This window comes from Carcharodon carcharias, chromosome 15 (genome assembly GCF_017639515.1).
Source record: "Carcharodon carcharias isolate sCarCar2 chromosome 15, sCarCar2.pri, whole genome shotgun sequence".
Taxonomy (NCBI): domain Eukaryota; kingdom Metazoa; phylum Chordata; class Chondrichthyes; order Lamniformes; family Lamnidae; genus Carcharodon; species Carcharodon carcharias.
In genome coordinates this window covers 117953589-117967379 of record NC_054481.1, presented here as the reverse complement: position 1 = coordinate 117967379, position 13791 = coordinate 117953589, and the positions used below count along the sequence as shown (strand labels likewise).

The following is a 13791-nucleotide window of genomic DNA, read 5'->3' as shown; positions in this document are numbered from 1 at the left end:
CAACTTCTGCAACTCATTCTGTATTCCTAGCATTGTCAAATTCATGAGAAATTTGATATTTTTACAGTGGTTGCCCCTTGTTATGCTTTATGCCATCCTCTCCAAACTTATTTTAGAAATTATTCATATAATACTTATTGCTGTAAGTTCACACACTAATATTGAACCCAATATGCCTAATTTAGCAGGTTTTTTTTCTCTAGTGCACTCTGGTACCATTCATTTTTCGTGAGTTCTTCATTAATTGAGATATGGCAACGGACGTTTCTCCAAAAGCCAAATAATGATTCCCAAAGATAGGCTTACAGAATCGGAGATCAGTGGCACAGCAAGTCATTGCTTCAAAATGCAAGTGTAACAGAGTTTAGATTTGGGTTCCTCACACATTGAGTTCTGTTGACTGATTGGGAGGGGCTAGAGGTGAAAGGTTTTACTATGAAGCCCAGGGGTTTATCCACAGGAGAAGAAAGGAAAATTCACATGGGCAAAATTCGTATTCACATGTATGCTTTTATATTTTTAAAAAACTGCAGTTGATGGAAAACATGGTTCTTCGTCACCACCTACAAGTACTATTAGAAACTCAACAATTTCCCCTTGTTCCAACGCAAGTGGATGCAAACTTTTTTATAGGACTTGGGAGATGCTTTTGGATTCAATGGCTGTATTTATTCTCAACACCTGATTACACAAGAGAGCAGTGTTGGAACACTGGTGTTGCGTTGCCGTCCCAAAACCAGAGCCGAAGTATGAATTCTAATGTGTCTCAGTGGCTACCTAAGATATGGTATTGCGGAAGCAGCGAAAGGAATCAGGCTTCCTACACCTGTCCGCTGAGCAGGTGCATGATGTGTGATATGGGCGAATTCTGAAAGAAAGGAGCAATCAGTGGAAATAACTTAGATGTTAACAAAAAAATTATTTTTGAAAATTTATTAGTTTTAGTTTACAGTCTTAAAAGTGGAATAGACACATTTACCAATGCTGGATGGTTGTAGCTGCATTTTGTAGTGAGAATGAAATGTATCTTTTGCCTTTTGAGTGCTTTTCTGCTGTTCCTATAAGGTTGAGTAAATGGTAGAAAAAAGTGATGCACTCAACACCATTGAGATAATGGAAGGAATAAATTACATGGAGTATTAACTTAAATACTGTATAGCATTATATGCTTCCTGTAAAAGATCAGTACATTTGTTTCCATGGAGTTCCTCAGGCTAATGTTTTAGGCCCAACCATCTTCAGCTGCTTCATCAATAAACCTTCCCTCCATCATAAGGTCAGGAATGGGGATCTTTGGTGATGATTGTACAGTGTTCAGTACCATTTGAAACTCCTCAGATACTGAAGCAGTCCGTGCCCACATGTAACAAGAGCTGGACAACATTCAGTCTTGGGCTGATATGTGGCAAGTAACATTTGTGTCACACAAGTGCCAGGCAATGACCATTTCCAACAAGAGAATATAACCATCACCTTTTGACATTCAACAGCATTACCATCACTGAATCCTGCAATATCAATGTCCAGGGGGTTACTCTTGACCAGAAACTTAACTGAAACAGCCATATAAATACTGAGGCTTGAAGAGTAGGTCAGAGGCTAGGAATTCTGAACCAAATAATTCACTACCTGACTCCCCAAAGCCAGTTCACTAAAGGCACAAGTCAGAAGTATGATGGAATACTCTCCACGTGCCTGGATGAGTTTACCTCCGACAACACTCAAGAAGCTTGACACCAACCAGGACAAAACAGCCACTTGACTGGTGAACCCCATCCACCAAAACATTCAAAACAAAAACAGAAATACCTGGAAAAACTCAGCAGGTCTGGCAGCATCAGCGGAGAAGAACAAAGTTGACGTTTCGAGTCCTCATGACCCTTCAACAGAGCGAAGTAAATATAGGAGAGGGATGAAATATAAGCTGGTTTAAGGTGGGGGGTGGGGGGGGTGGGGGGGGTGGGGGAGAGAGAAGTGGGGGGGGGGTGGTTGTAGAGACAAGCAAGCAGTGATAGGAGCAGATAACCAAAAGATGTCACAGACAAAAGAACAAAGAGGTGTTGAAGGTGGTGATATTATCTAAAAGAATGTGCTAATTAAGAATGGGACAGGCAAGGTACAGATAGCTGTAGTGGGGGTGGGGTGGGGTGAAATAAGACTAAAAGGGCATAAAAAGTATAGATTTAAAAAATAATGGAAATAGGTGGGAAAAGAAAAATCTATATAAATTATTGGAAAAAACAAAAGGGAGGGGGAAGAAACGGAAAGGGGGTGGGGATGGAGGAGGGAGTTCAAGATCTAAAGTTGTTGAACTCAATATTCAGTCCGGAAGGCTGTAAAGTGCCTAGTCGGAAGATGAGGTGCTGATTTTCCAGTGAAGCTCAACACAAACTGGAGGAACAGCACCTCACCTTCCGACTAGGCACTTTACAGCCTTCCGCCGACTGAATATTGAGTTCAACAACTTTAGATCTTGAACTCCCTCCTCCATCCCCACCCACTTTCCGTTTCTTCCCCCTCCCTTTTGTTGTTTCCAATAATTTATATAGATTTTTCTTTTCCCACCTATTTCCATTATTTTTAAATCTATACCTTTCTTGCCCTTTTAGTCTTATTTCACCCCACCCCCACTAGAGCTATCTGTACCTTGTGTGTCCTGCTATCCATTCTTAATTAGCACATTCTTTTAGATAATATCACCACCTTCAACACCTCTTTGTTCTTTTGTCTGTGACATCTTTTGGTTATCTGCTCCTATCACTGCTTGCTTGTCCCTACAACCACCACCACCCCCCCTCCCCGCACCCCCCCCCCCCCCACCTTAAACCAGCTTATATTTCACCCTTCTATTTTTACTTAGTTCTGTTGAAGGGTCATGAGGACTCAAAACGTCAACTTTGTTCTTCTCCACCGATGCTGCCAGACCTGCTGTTTTTCCAGGTATTTCTGTTTTTGTTTTGGATTTCCAGCATCTGCGTTTTTTTGTTTTTATCACCAAAACATTCATCCTGTCCACCATTGGTACACAGTGCCAGCAGTGTGTACTATCTGCAAGATGCACTAAAGCACCTTCCAAACCTGTAACCTTTACCACCTAGAAGAGCAAGAGCAACAATTGCACGAGACAATGACCATCTGCAAATTGTTGTCTTGACGTTGGAACTTAAGAACATTTTGGAGATGAGTAGAAGTGCAGCAGACTGTACTATACTTGACCTGGAATAGCTTGTTGCTGACACTAGTTCAAAGTTGAAAAATATTCTATACTCCACACATCTCGTCTCAAACACCCCCAAAAAGATATAAAATTAGACCACACATTAATATATACTTGACTTGATCCAAGGGCTAGTTTACATCGAAGATCTACACAATAAGATCATAAGAAATAGGAGCAGGAGTAGCTCATTCAGCCACATGAACCTGCTCCACCACTCAATAAGATCATGGTTAATCTATCTCAGCTAAACTTTCCTTCACTATTTCCATATCCCTTGATTCCTTTACTATTCAGGTATTAAAAATAAAATGGCTCCATATTTTGGACTGGTAGTCCCTGCTTTTAATACAGTTCTTGGCTTGCAATTGTATTTGCATTTCTCCCAGATGATATCTGCAGATCAAGAATCGAATAACGGAAGTACCAGAAAAGGGTGACTGAAGTTATCTATCACATCTGCTGTTGCTGCCATTACTTAGACATGATAAACATGGTGTTTCTGAACGGTTCTGAATTGGCTTGGTTCGGATAGTTCAACCTACACTGCGGCCTATTAATGTTACTGCAGTTTTCTCAAAAGCAGTTTACTCTCCATACTAATGTATTTGTTTTCATTTTTCCATCCAGCATCTGTAGAAAGGAGAAGCCCTCACAAAGGGGTTCTAGTTATTATTTTTTCTGTAAAAATTACCACTTTTGCCAAGAGAAATGAACTTAATTTATAGAAATCTCCAGAAAATGTTTCTTGCTGTTCTGAACAAGTTGTTGCTCAATCGTTGGATGTGTGACCAAATTATGACCATTTTATGCAGGAATTTATTCCATTTACAACAGATTGATTGCATCATACTCAGCTTCCACCCAATCCCAGTTCTTAAAAGAAAAATGGCAATAAATGGTCTTATTTAAATTGTAGCATTCTAGAAAGCCACTCCTAATATCTCTCATTTTTGGGTAGGATCATAGTATAATTTGGGGAATTCTGAAGTTATTCACTTTGTGGTAAAAACAGAAAAGCAGAATATTCTTTTAAAAGGGGTGAAACTTATAAATGTTGATGTTCGGAGACACTTGGGTGTGCTCAACAAGGAACACCAGGTCAGCATGCAGGTATAGAAAGCAATTAGGCAAGCAAATGGCATGTTGGCCTTTATTGCAATGGGATTGGAGTACGAGAATAAGGAAGCCACATTATACTCGAGGGATTGAAAGACCAGCAGGCAGTAAGGGGCAATATCACGTGGAAAGCATGATCCTGCCCAAAAATGAGAGATATATTAGGAGTGGCTTTCTAGAATGCTACATTATAAATAAGACCATTTATTGCCATTTTTCTTTTCCTTGTGACAATTGTACAGGGCATCAGTGAGACCAGGCTTGGAGTATTGTGTGCAGTTTTTGTCTCCATATCTATGGAAGGGTATACTTGCATTGGAGGTGGTACAGTGAAGGTTCACTAGAGAGGTCAACCCTGTCATCCCAGGGAACAATGATGAAAGTAAATTAGGCCTCACACTCTCTGGAGTTAAGAAGAATGAGAGGTGATCTCATTGAAACATAGAAGCTTATGAAGGGACTTGACAGGGGTGGACATTAAAAGGTTGTTTCCCTTGGTTGGGAAATCTAGAACACAGGTACAGATAAGGGGTTGATCATTTAGTACTGAGATGAGGAGAAATTTCTTCACTCAGAGGTTTGAGAATCTTTGGAATTTTCTACCCTAGAGTGTTGTGAAGGCTCCATCATTGAGTATATTTAAGATTGAGATAGATTGATAGTTTTGCTGTCTCAGGGAATCAAGGGAAATGGGGAGCAGCAGGAAAGTGGAGTTGATACTGAAGATAAACCACGATCATGTTGAATGGTGGGGCAGGCTCAAAGGGCCATATGGTCTATTCTTGTTCCTATTTATTTTGCTCTTATGGCCTTTTGAGCATCTCTGTTTTAACCTCTGCACCATTGATAACTGTGCCTTCAGCTAACTGGGCCCTACGTTCTTGAATTCCCTCCCTTCCTCTCTCTCTCACTTTCCTTCTTTAAGACACTCCTTAAAACCTACCTCTTTGACCAAGCTTTTGGTCATCTGATCTAATATCTCCTAATATGGCTGATGTCACATTCCACTCTATAATGCTCTTGTGAAGTGCCTTGGGATGTTTTATTACATTACAGCTATGATATAAGTATATTTTATATTAAATAGTGGAAATGCAAATTTCTGGTAAAATGCCTTCCTGTTATAGAACATTCCTTAGAATCTCCTTACAAGAAGAATTGATTGTTTTAAGTTTTAATATTGTGTTAACTATATTCCTGAGAACTACTGTTTTTCAGTTTTTAAATGTCTTTTGGCAGAGAAAGTTTCAGAATTTATTTCTGGAAGAGAATTGTAAAACTGTAATTCAGGAATTCTGCTGATCATCTAGTATGTAAATATCAGCAGAGGCCTGGGATTGGCCTTTATCTCACTCCCAGGAATTTCTTTAAAATAAAATATTGAGAGGTTACTTTTTTTCATTCTTTCCTTAATGTTTTGTAGCAGTGTTTAGCCCAATTGCCTCTGTAAAGGTGGCATTGTGTAGTTGAAAAGTAGTATAAAAACTGATTTGTGGCATTCCCAGACCTTCAGTATATGTGCTGGTCTGAAAGTGATTTTCATTGTGTCTAGGTTGTTTTGAGATTCATTGGTTTGATTCTCAGACAGGTATGATGGCAATAACATTGTTCAAGTGGCACTCAAATACTTTGCTGTGAAGTATTTGTTTCTGCTAGTGAGTTGCATATTTTATTTGCACAAAATCTATTGTGCCTTTAATTTGTCAACTTTATAGAAAAGCTGTCTTTTATTTTCACGTATCAGATAAAGTCTATGATCTGTTTGACAACTAAGCATTTAAGGTAATCTTCATATCTTTGAGTTCCAAGAATTTTCCGTGCTCACTGGCAGCGGGTGTGATAGGTGGCGGGCGCGGACAATATGGCACGATCTGGTTAACGACAGCGGGAAGGCAGGTCGTGAACACACCAATGGTCGGCGGGGAGCTCATTGTAGTACATCAGCATCTCGTTAAAAGGCTATCCCGCTAGGCTTTGGATCCCCACCAGGTCGTCCATCCACACTGGCAGGAAAGCACATCGACGTGCTTCACAACGCGCAGGCGGCATGCACTTGGCGGCCTTCACTTTGGGGGAACTGAGGTGAGTGAACAGCTTCGTTTTCCACAGCTCACAGGGCCACCTGTTGCTTTGCAGGCTTCAGGGGTGCCGGGGGATCTGGGTTAAGTACTGCCCTGCCTTGGAGGCGACAGTTTTCAATGGAGGGTTGATGTCCGAGGGCAACTGCTGCCCTGCCACAGAGGTGACTGTTTTCACGGGGTGGTGTTTGGGAGAAACTGCTGCCTGGCCCCGGAGATGATAGTACTTGGGGTGGGGGTGTCCGGGGGCAACTGCTGCCCTGGCGTTGGATCCCGCTCACAGGCATTCAAAGTGGGGAGCAGGGTAGGCGAGGGAAGTGGCCACGCAGTAGGGAAACCTGTATAAACTGACCATCCCTCTGCAACTGAAACAGTTCAGGCGCAGCCACAGTGATGATTGGGGTCGGGCTCCTAGCCTGCCCGCCCCACACAATTAATGCGGAGGCACCAATGTGCCACCAATCCCTCCAGACCTTACCCCCCACCACCCCAGCACAGACTGGCAGTCTGCGACCACTTTACTGGACCGTGCAGCAGTTGGACTGCATAAGTTGTACAATCTTCTTGACAACGCTGGCCATATAGCAGTCACTGCTAGAGGCGCTCATGGCCCCTTCCAATTACAGCATCCCAGTTTAGACAGTATTCCACACACACACACACACACACACACACACACACACACACACACACCCCCCCCCCCCCGCCATGTCGCAGGTTGACAGGGCAGCCATGCAGCGCACTCACCTGTGGCCATCCAAGGGGTGGCCAGCACTTCCCGGGAAACATTAAGAGGTGGACACACAGTGCCAGGTAAGGATGCTAAATACACCCATGCTAACCACGTCTGTCTGTCTCTCATGCTGCAGTAGGACCAAGTCAGGATCATGAATCCTACTGACCTAGCTGTATGCCTGATGATCTACAGAGAGTGAAGAAGATGGAGGAGAGAGCAACCCAGGCTCCTGGCCATGCAAAGGCAGGAGCAGCAACTTCAGGAAGAAGGGGCTGCTGGGACTCCGACATATGCTGCCCAGGAGCGACAGCAAGCTGTGGCTGGTCGGTGCCTAGCGACACCCAGGGTCTGTAGATGCCTCCTGTCATTCCTGCAGATGACCAAGAACCAGTGACGTGAAGATTGTGCATGTCTAAGGACCTGGTCGCTCACATCTGCCACTTACTGCCATGGATGCCATCTTCTCAAGAGCACAAATCTTTGTGCATTTCGCTTGGGACCAGGACCAGCCAGGATGCAAGGGCCATTGGATTCGCCCAGACCTCAGAGTTCCCACAGTCACAGGGTGCAATCGAGGCGCTCAGGTCCCCATCGCTACACACAATGACTACATCAACTACAAGGGCTTCCACTCACTGAACATGCAGCTGGTATGCGACCACCAGAAGCACATCCTGCAGATGTGCGCACAGTTTCCAGGGAGTGTGCATGACGCCTACACCCTCAGTTGCTCGCAGATCTTTGCAGTCTTCCAGAGTGCACAGAGGCCGCAGGGACGGCTCTTCAGGGACAAGGGCTACCCACAGATGCTGTGGCTGATGACACCTGGGCGATGGCCTCAGACTGCACAGAGCGATGGTATAATGAAGCTCATGCTGCAGCTCGCAACTTGGTGGAGCAGACTGTCGGGATGCTGAAGATGTGGTTCCGGTGCCTGGACCGGTCTGATGGTGCCCTGCAGTATAGTCCACAGAGGTGTCATGCATCATCATCGTCTGCTGCACCCTTTACAACCTGGCACTCCAATGGGGAGATGAGCTGGCTGAAGTGGAGCTGGAGATCTCCATGGATAAGGAAGGTGGCAGTGGGGATGAGGGTGAGGAGGTTGTCGGTGGTGATGATGACGACAGGGATGAGCGTTACCAGCTGTGCGTTACACTGTGTGGGCCTTAATTGGCCTTCCCACATAAAATGGCGGCGTGAAGCCAATCGTGGGTGACGATTGGCTCCGCACTTGCTCCTGCCTAGCCCACCCGCCACAAATAAAATCTTGGCCATGGTGTTAAATCTCCAAAGATTAACTTTTAAAGATCAAAATAAATTTCCTAGATCTATAAGAGTTGCAATGGCAGTCATACTACAGGTGGCGACCTTCCACCTTCAGGCCCTGCAGTGATACCTTTATGTCAAGCCCCCCTCCAAGACGGTGTGCCCTGGCGACATATTTCTTCCACCAGGTGCACGGTCTGAATTATGATGTGCAGCTCCTGTTTATAGACCTGAGGGGCCTTCGTGGCTCCTTGCAGGCGTTGCCCGTCTTTTACCAGGACCTGATCAAAGTCTGGAACGTGGTTGCCTCGCGACGCAGCTCTCCACCATTAGGAGTAGTAGCTATCGTCAGAAAGCTGCTGCTCAGGAATCCGCCCCTCCGTCTGTTTCAGTGGCTGGCAGAGAAGAGGGTTGTGGCTGCCGGGGTGACCAGGATCAGGGATGTGGTGGGTGGCGAAGGAGTGGGCTGGACGCTTCCACAGGAGTTGGCGCGTTGCGCGTCTGTGGACACCCGGCTCGTGGCCAATGCCATTCAAGACCTTAGAACGGTCGTGCTCAGCCCCGACATCATACTGGGCCTCGAGGTGGCGCAGGTGCGTGGTGGTCTTCCGTCTGAGCGTACTCCTGTTCGGACAGAATTCCACATTGGCCCCACGCCCCAAACCCTCCCTCGGGAGCTGGTGCCCTGCAACCTGAGTGGCCTCACGGAAATGCCCTTTGTGTGCTTTAGAATGTGGAGGGATTTCCTGTACAGGCTGCTGCACACCCTTCACTTCCTTACCCTCGCCCTCTGCCTGGACATGCCCTGGCGTGCCTTGTTGCTGTCCGACGGCGGAGGTCCCCACTGGGGGGCCCTCTTCAGAGTTGTCCTCCCATTTTCCATCGGGGACCTGAGATGGAGGGTGTTGCACACAGCGATCCTGTACAACCGCAGGATGTGTCGGTTCATGAACTCCCAAGATACCTGCGCTTTTTGCGGTCTTGTGGGAGTCCATGGACCATGTTTATATAGGGTGTTGTAGGCTGCACTCTCTTTTCAGTTATTTAGAAAACCTTTTATTGATGTTTTGTTTGCATGCTCCTGATCTATGGGCACCTGGTGCAAAGTGGGGCCAGGAGGGAGGAGGATCTCTTCATGAACCTGCTCCTGGTCCTGGCCAAGTTAGCCATTAACAGGTCCAGGCAATGGGCGATCGAGGGAGTCGTCCGGCCCTACTGTCTGTTCCTCTTCCGTGGCTACGTTCGCAGCCGGGTGTCCCTGGAGAGGGAGCATGTGGTGTCTGTCGGCACCGGTGAGACTTTCCATGCCTGGTGGGCACTGTGGGGACTGGGGTGCTTTATCGAACCCTTTAATCACATTTTGATTTGATGTTTGTAAATTTCCTTTAAATTTTGTCTTTGGTTTTGCAGTTCCCTAATTTAGGGGCTGTGTTTATTTTGTCCCTCATCTTGTTAATTTTGTTTAATTGGTTGACTCCGAAAGAGTTAAAAGAAGTCACTCACTAATCCGTTCTGTTGATATTGTGACACTTTAACTTCAGCTTTATAAATTGAGTTTGAAGAAGCTTGTGTGCCAATCAAATCCTGTTCTCTCAATAGACGGTAGATGCCTTGCATTGGTGTCAACTCTCCTCAATTTAATTTGATAATCTGAAAGGAGTGAATTGCAAGATTAAATTTACAAGAAGATAAATGTTTGAATTTTCTCTTCACTGATCAAAGGAAGAATTGGTGGAGGTGAGAAATTACAATTGGAAAAGAAATTTCAAGCAATAAAATGAGATTACACCCATAAAGATTAAACACAATTTGCTGAAGAGCCCTTTTATCTTAGACAGTTACCTATTTTAATAGTAATTGTACATTTTCATTATCAAACAACAATTCTCTGTAAACATTGTCAAGAAGTAGAACAAAAATGCTATTATAAAGCATAAACGCGCTAAAAACAAAACCAGTTGATTTTATATTTAAAAAAACACTTGGATACAATTTCATGAGAGAAAAAGGTGCTGAGCAATGTTCAGTTTGATAAACTGCCCTCAATATTTACAAATGTATTAATACACTTGGTTTTGGGCTTTATAACAACTGTGAGCCATTCGTCAATTCTCTGCGCATTTTTTACTTCACTGCAGTAATTTTCAACTCCAAATAATAGACAAAATTATGTTTGTCAGTGCTCACCTTAAAGTTTCTGTGCACATTGATGCAACAAATTAATTCTGCTGGATTGCATGATGAATAGTTGGAATCAGTGGTATAGTGGCAAATTTTAAGGTGCAGGAGCTCTAAGAAAATTTGTTGGCTCTATCATTTCTAAATCTACCATTACATTGCCTTCCTATGTATTAATCATTCAAGTCCCCAAAAGTCACTTTTAAGTGAAAAATTTTAGTCTCGGTAGGAATTTTATTTTGAACCATGTGGTATTTAGAATAATTAGCCTTTAGCATAGCTAAAATTTCATTATGCAATTATTTAATTGAAGCCACTGAAAACATGAATTACAGAAAACTTTACTTACTTATGGGGGCTGGTATATGGAGAGACCACTGCTTTTCTTGATTTATCTTAATAACCTAGACCTGGAAGTACAAGACACAATTTCAGATTTGTAGATGGTGCAAGACTTGGAAGCATTCTGAACTGTGAGGAGAATAGTGATAGACTTCAAGGAGACATAGACAGGATGGTGAAATGAGCAGACACGTGCCAGATTAAATTGAATGTCGGGAAGTGTGAAGTGATACATTTTGATCAGAGGAACGAGGAGAGGTAACATAAAATAAAGGGTACAATTCTAAAGGGAATGCAGGAACTGAGGGACTTGGATGTATATGTGAATCAATCATTGAAGGTGACATGGCAGGTTGGGAAAGCAGTCAATAAATTATACTGAATCTTGTGCTTTATAAATAGGGGCATAGAGTACAAAAGGAAGTAAGTTATGAACCTTCATAAAACATTGGTTCAGCCTCAATGGGAAGGATATGAAGGGAGCAGAAAAGATTTATGAGAATGGTTCCGAGGATGACTTCAGTTCCGGAGATAGATTGGCAAAGCTGGGACTGTTCCCATGAAGAAAATTTGGTTGAGAGATTTGTTAAACATGTTCAAAATCATGAAGGGCCTGGATAGAATAAATGAGGATAAACTGTTCCCATCAGCAGAAGGCCAAGAATCTGAAGGTGATTAACAAAAGAATCAGAGGCGACATGAGGAAAAATTCTTTATGCAACAAGTGGTTTGGATCTGGAATATGTACTGCCTGAGAATGTGATGGAGACAGATTCATTTGCATTTCATTTTCATTTTTAAAACTGAACTGAATAATTATCTGAAGAGAAGACTTTACAGGGCTACATGGGAAAAGGTAGAGGAATGGGACTAGCTGAGATGCAGTTGCAGAGAGCTGACACAGAGACATTGTGCTGAATGGTCTCCTTCTATGCTGTGACCATTCTATGATTTTAGTGTGGATGCATTCAAGGAACTTCATAAACACATGAGGAAGAAAGAAGCAGAAGGTTACCCTGATGGTGTGATCAAGAAGGGTGGGAGGAGGCTAGGGTGGGGAGCATAAACACCAACATAAATGGGGTGGGCCAAATGGCCTGCTTCTGTGCAGCAAATTCCACGTAAAGCTGCCAACAGGGAAGACAAACACTACCGCTTTACACATTCTCAGGCTATCAGCCAAGGAATTAAGAGAAAGACTCTCTCCCCTCACACCCACCACACCCTCTCTTTATCTCTCCCCCCCACAGATTCTCTATTTCTCACCCCACTCCCCTTTTCTCTCACTCTCTACCCGCCTCCTCACACTCCCTTTCTTTCCCTCCTACCACCTCACTCTCTCTCTCTCTGTGACTTGCTCACTCACTCTCTCTCCCACCTCCTCACACTCTCTCTCTTTTCCCGCCACCTCCTCACACATTCTCGCTTCCCCGCCACCTCCTGACACTCTCTCTCTCTGACCTTCACAGTCACTCACTCACACTCTCTTTCTCTCTCTCCCCCAACCTTCTTTTCCCGCACCTCCTCTCTCTCTCCCCCCCTACTTTCTCTCTCTCCCTCCCTCATCTCCTCACACTCTCTCCCCCACCTCCTCACACATTCTCTCTTTTCCTGCCACCACTTCTCACTCCCTCTCTTTTCCCCCCACCACCTCGCACTCTCTGTTCCCCCACCTCCTCACACTCTCTCTCTCTCCCACCTCCTCACACTCTTTCTCTCTCCCACCTCCTCGCACTCTCTCCCCCACCTCATTCTCTCTCTCCCCTACCTCCTCACACGCTGTCTCCCCCACCACCTCTCACTCACTCTCTCCGCTCACACACTCACTCTCTCTCTGCCCTCCATCTCCTCACACACTCTCCCCCAAATCTTTTCCCCTGCCTTCTCTCCCTCCCTTTCTCACACCTCTTTTCCCCACCCCCTCTCTCTCTCTCCCCCACCTTCTCACACTCCCTTTCTCTCCCACCCCATCTCCTCACGCTCTCTCTCTCTCTCTTCCTCCCCCACCTCATCACACTCTCTCTCCCACTTCCTCACTCTCTCTCTCACCTCCTTACACTCCCCCTCTCTCTCTGCCCCCTCACCTCCTCTCACTGTCTTTCTTTCCACCCCACTTGATCACATGTTTTCTCTCTGACCTCACTCTCTCTCTCTGCTCCCCACCCCTCATAATCTCTTTCCCCGCTACCTCCTCACATTTCCTCCCACCACATCACACACTCTCTCTCTCTCTCTGACCTCCTCACTCACTCTCCCCCCACCTCCTCATACTACCTATCTCCCTCCCACTGCCTCACACTCTCTCTCTCCCTCTCCCCCACCTCCTCACCCTCTCATTCTCCTCCACCACCTCCTCTCACACACTCTCTTTTCCCCACATCTTCACAACCTCTTTCTCCCCCACCTCCTCACTCTTTCTCTGGCCTCCTCACACTCCATCTCCCTCCCCTACCTCTTCACTCCCTCGCTCTCTCTCTCTCTGTCTCCTGCCACCTCCTCACACACACACTTTTCCCCCACCTCCTCACTCACTCTCTCTGCCCTCCACCTCCTCACATCCTCTCTTTTCCTCTGCCTAATCTCTCTCTCTCTCTCACTCCCCCCACCTCATCTCACTCTCCCTCTTTCCCTGCCACCTCCTCACACACTCTCTCTTCCCTGCCACCTCCTCACATTCTCTCTGACTTCCCCACACACTCTCGCTCTTCCCTACCTCCTCATACTCTCTCTCTTTCCCTGCCATCTCCTCATGCGCACACTCTTCTCCCCACCTTCTCACACTCGCTCTCTCCCACCGCCTCACTCTTTCTGTCTCTCACCACCTCACTCTCTCTCCCCTTGTCTCCCGCCAC

The 13791-nt window shown here is 45.3% G+C and overlaps 1 protein-coding gene across 5 annotated transcripts in view; it reads left to right on the top strand.

Moving 5' to 3' along the window:
* prkcz (protein kinase C, zeta) overlaps nt 1-13791 on the top strand; it is a 612152-nt gene that overhangs the window by 522236 nt on the left and 76125 nt on the right. The gene's annotated exons all lie outside the window — the stretch shown is intronic.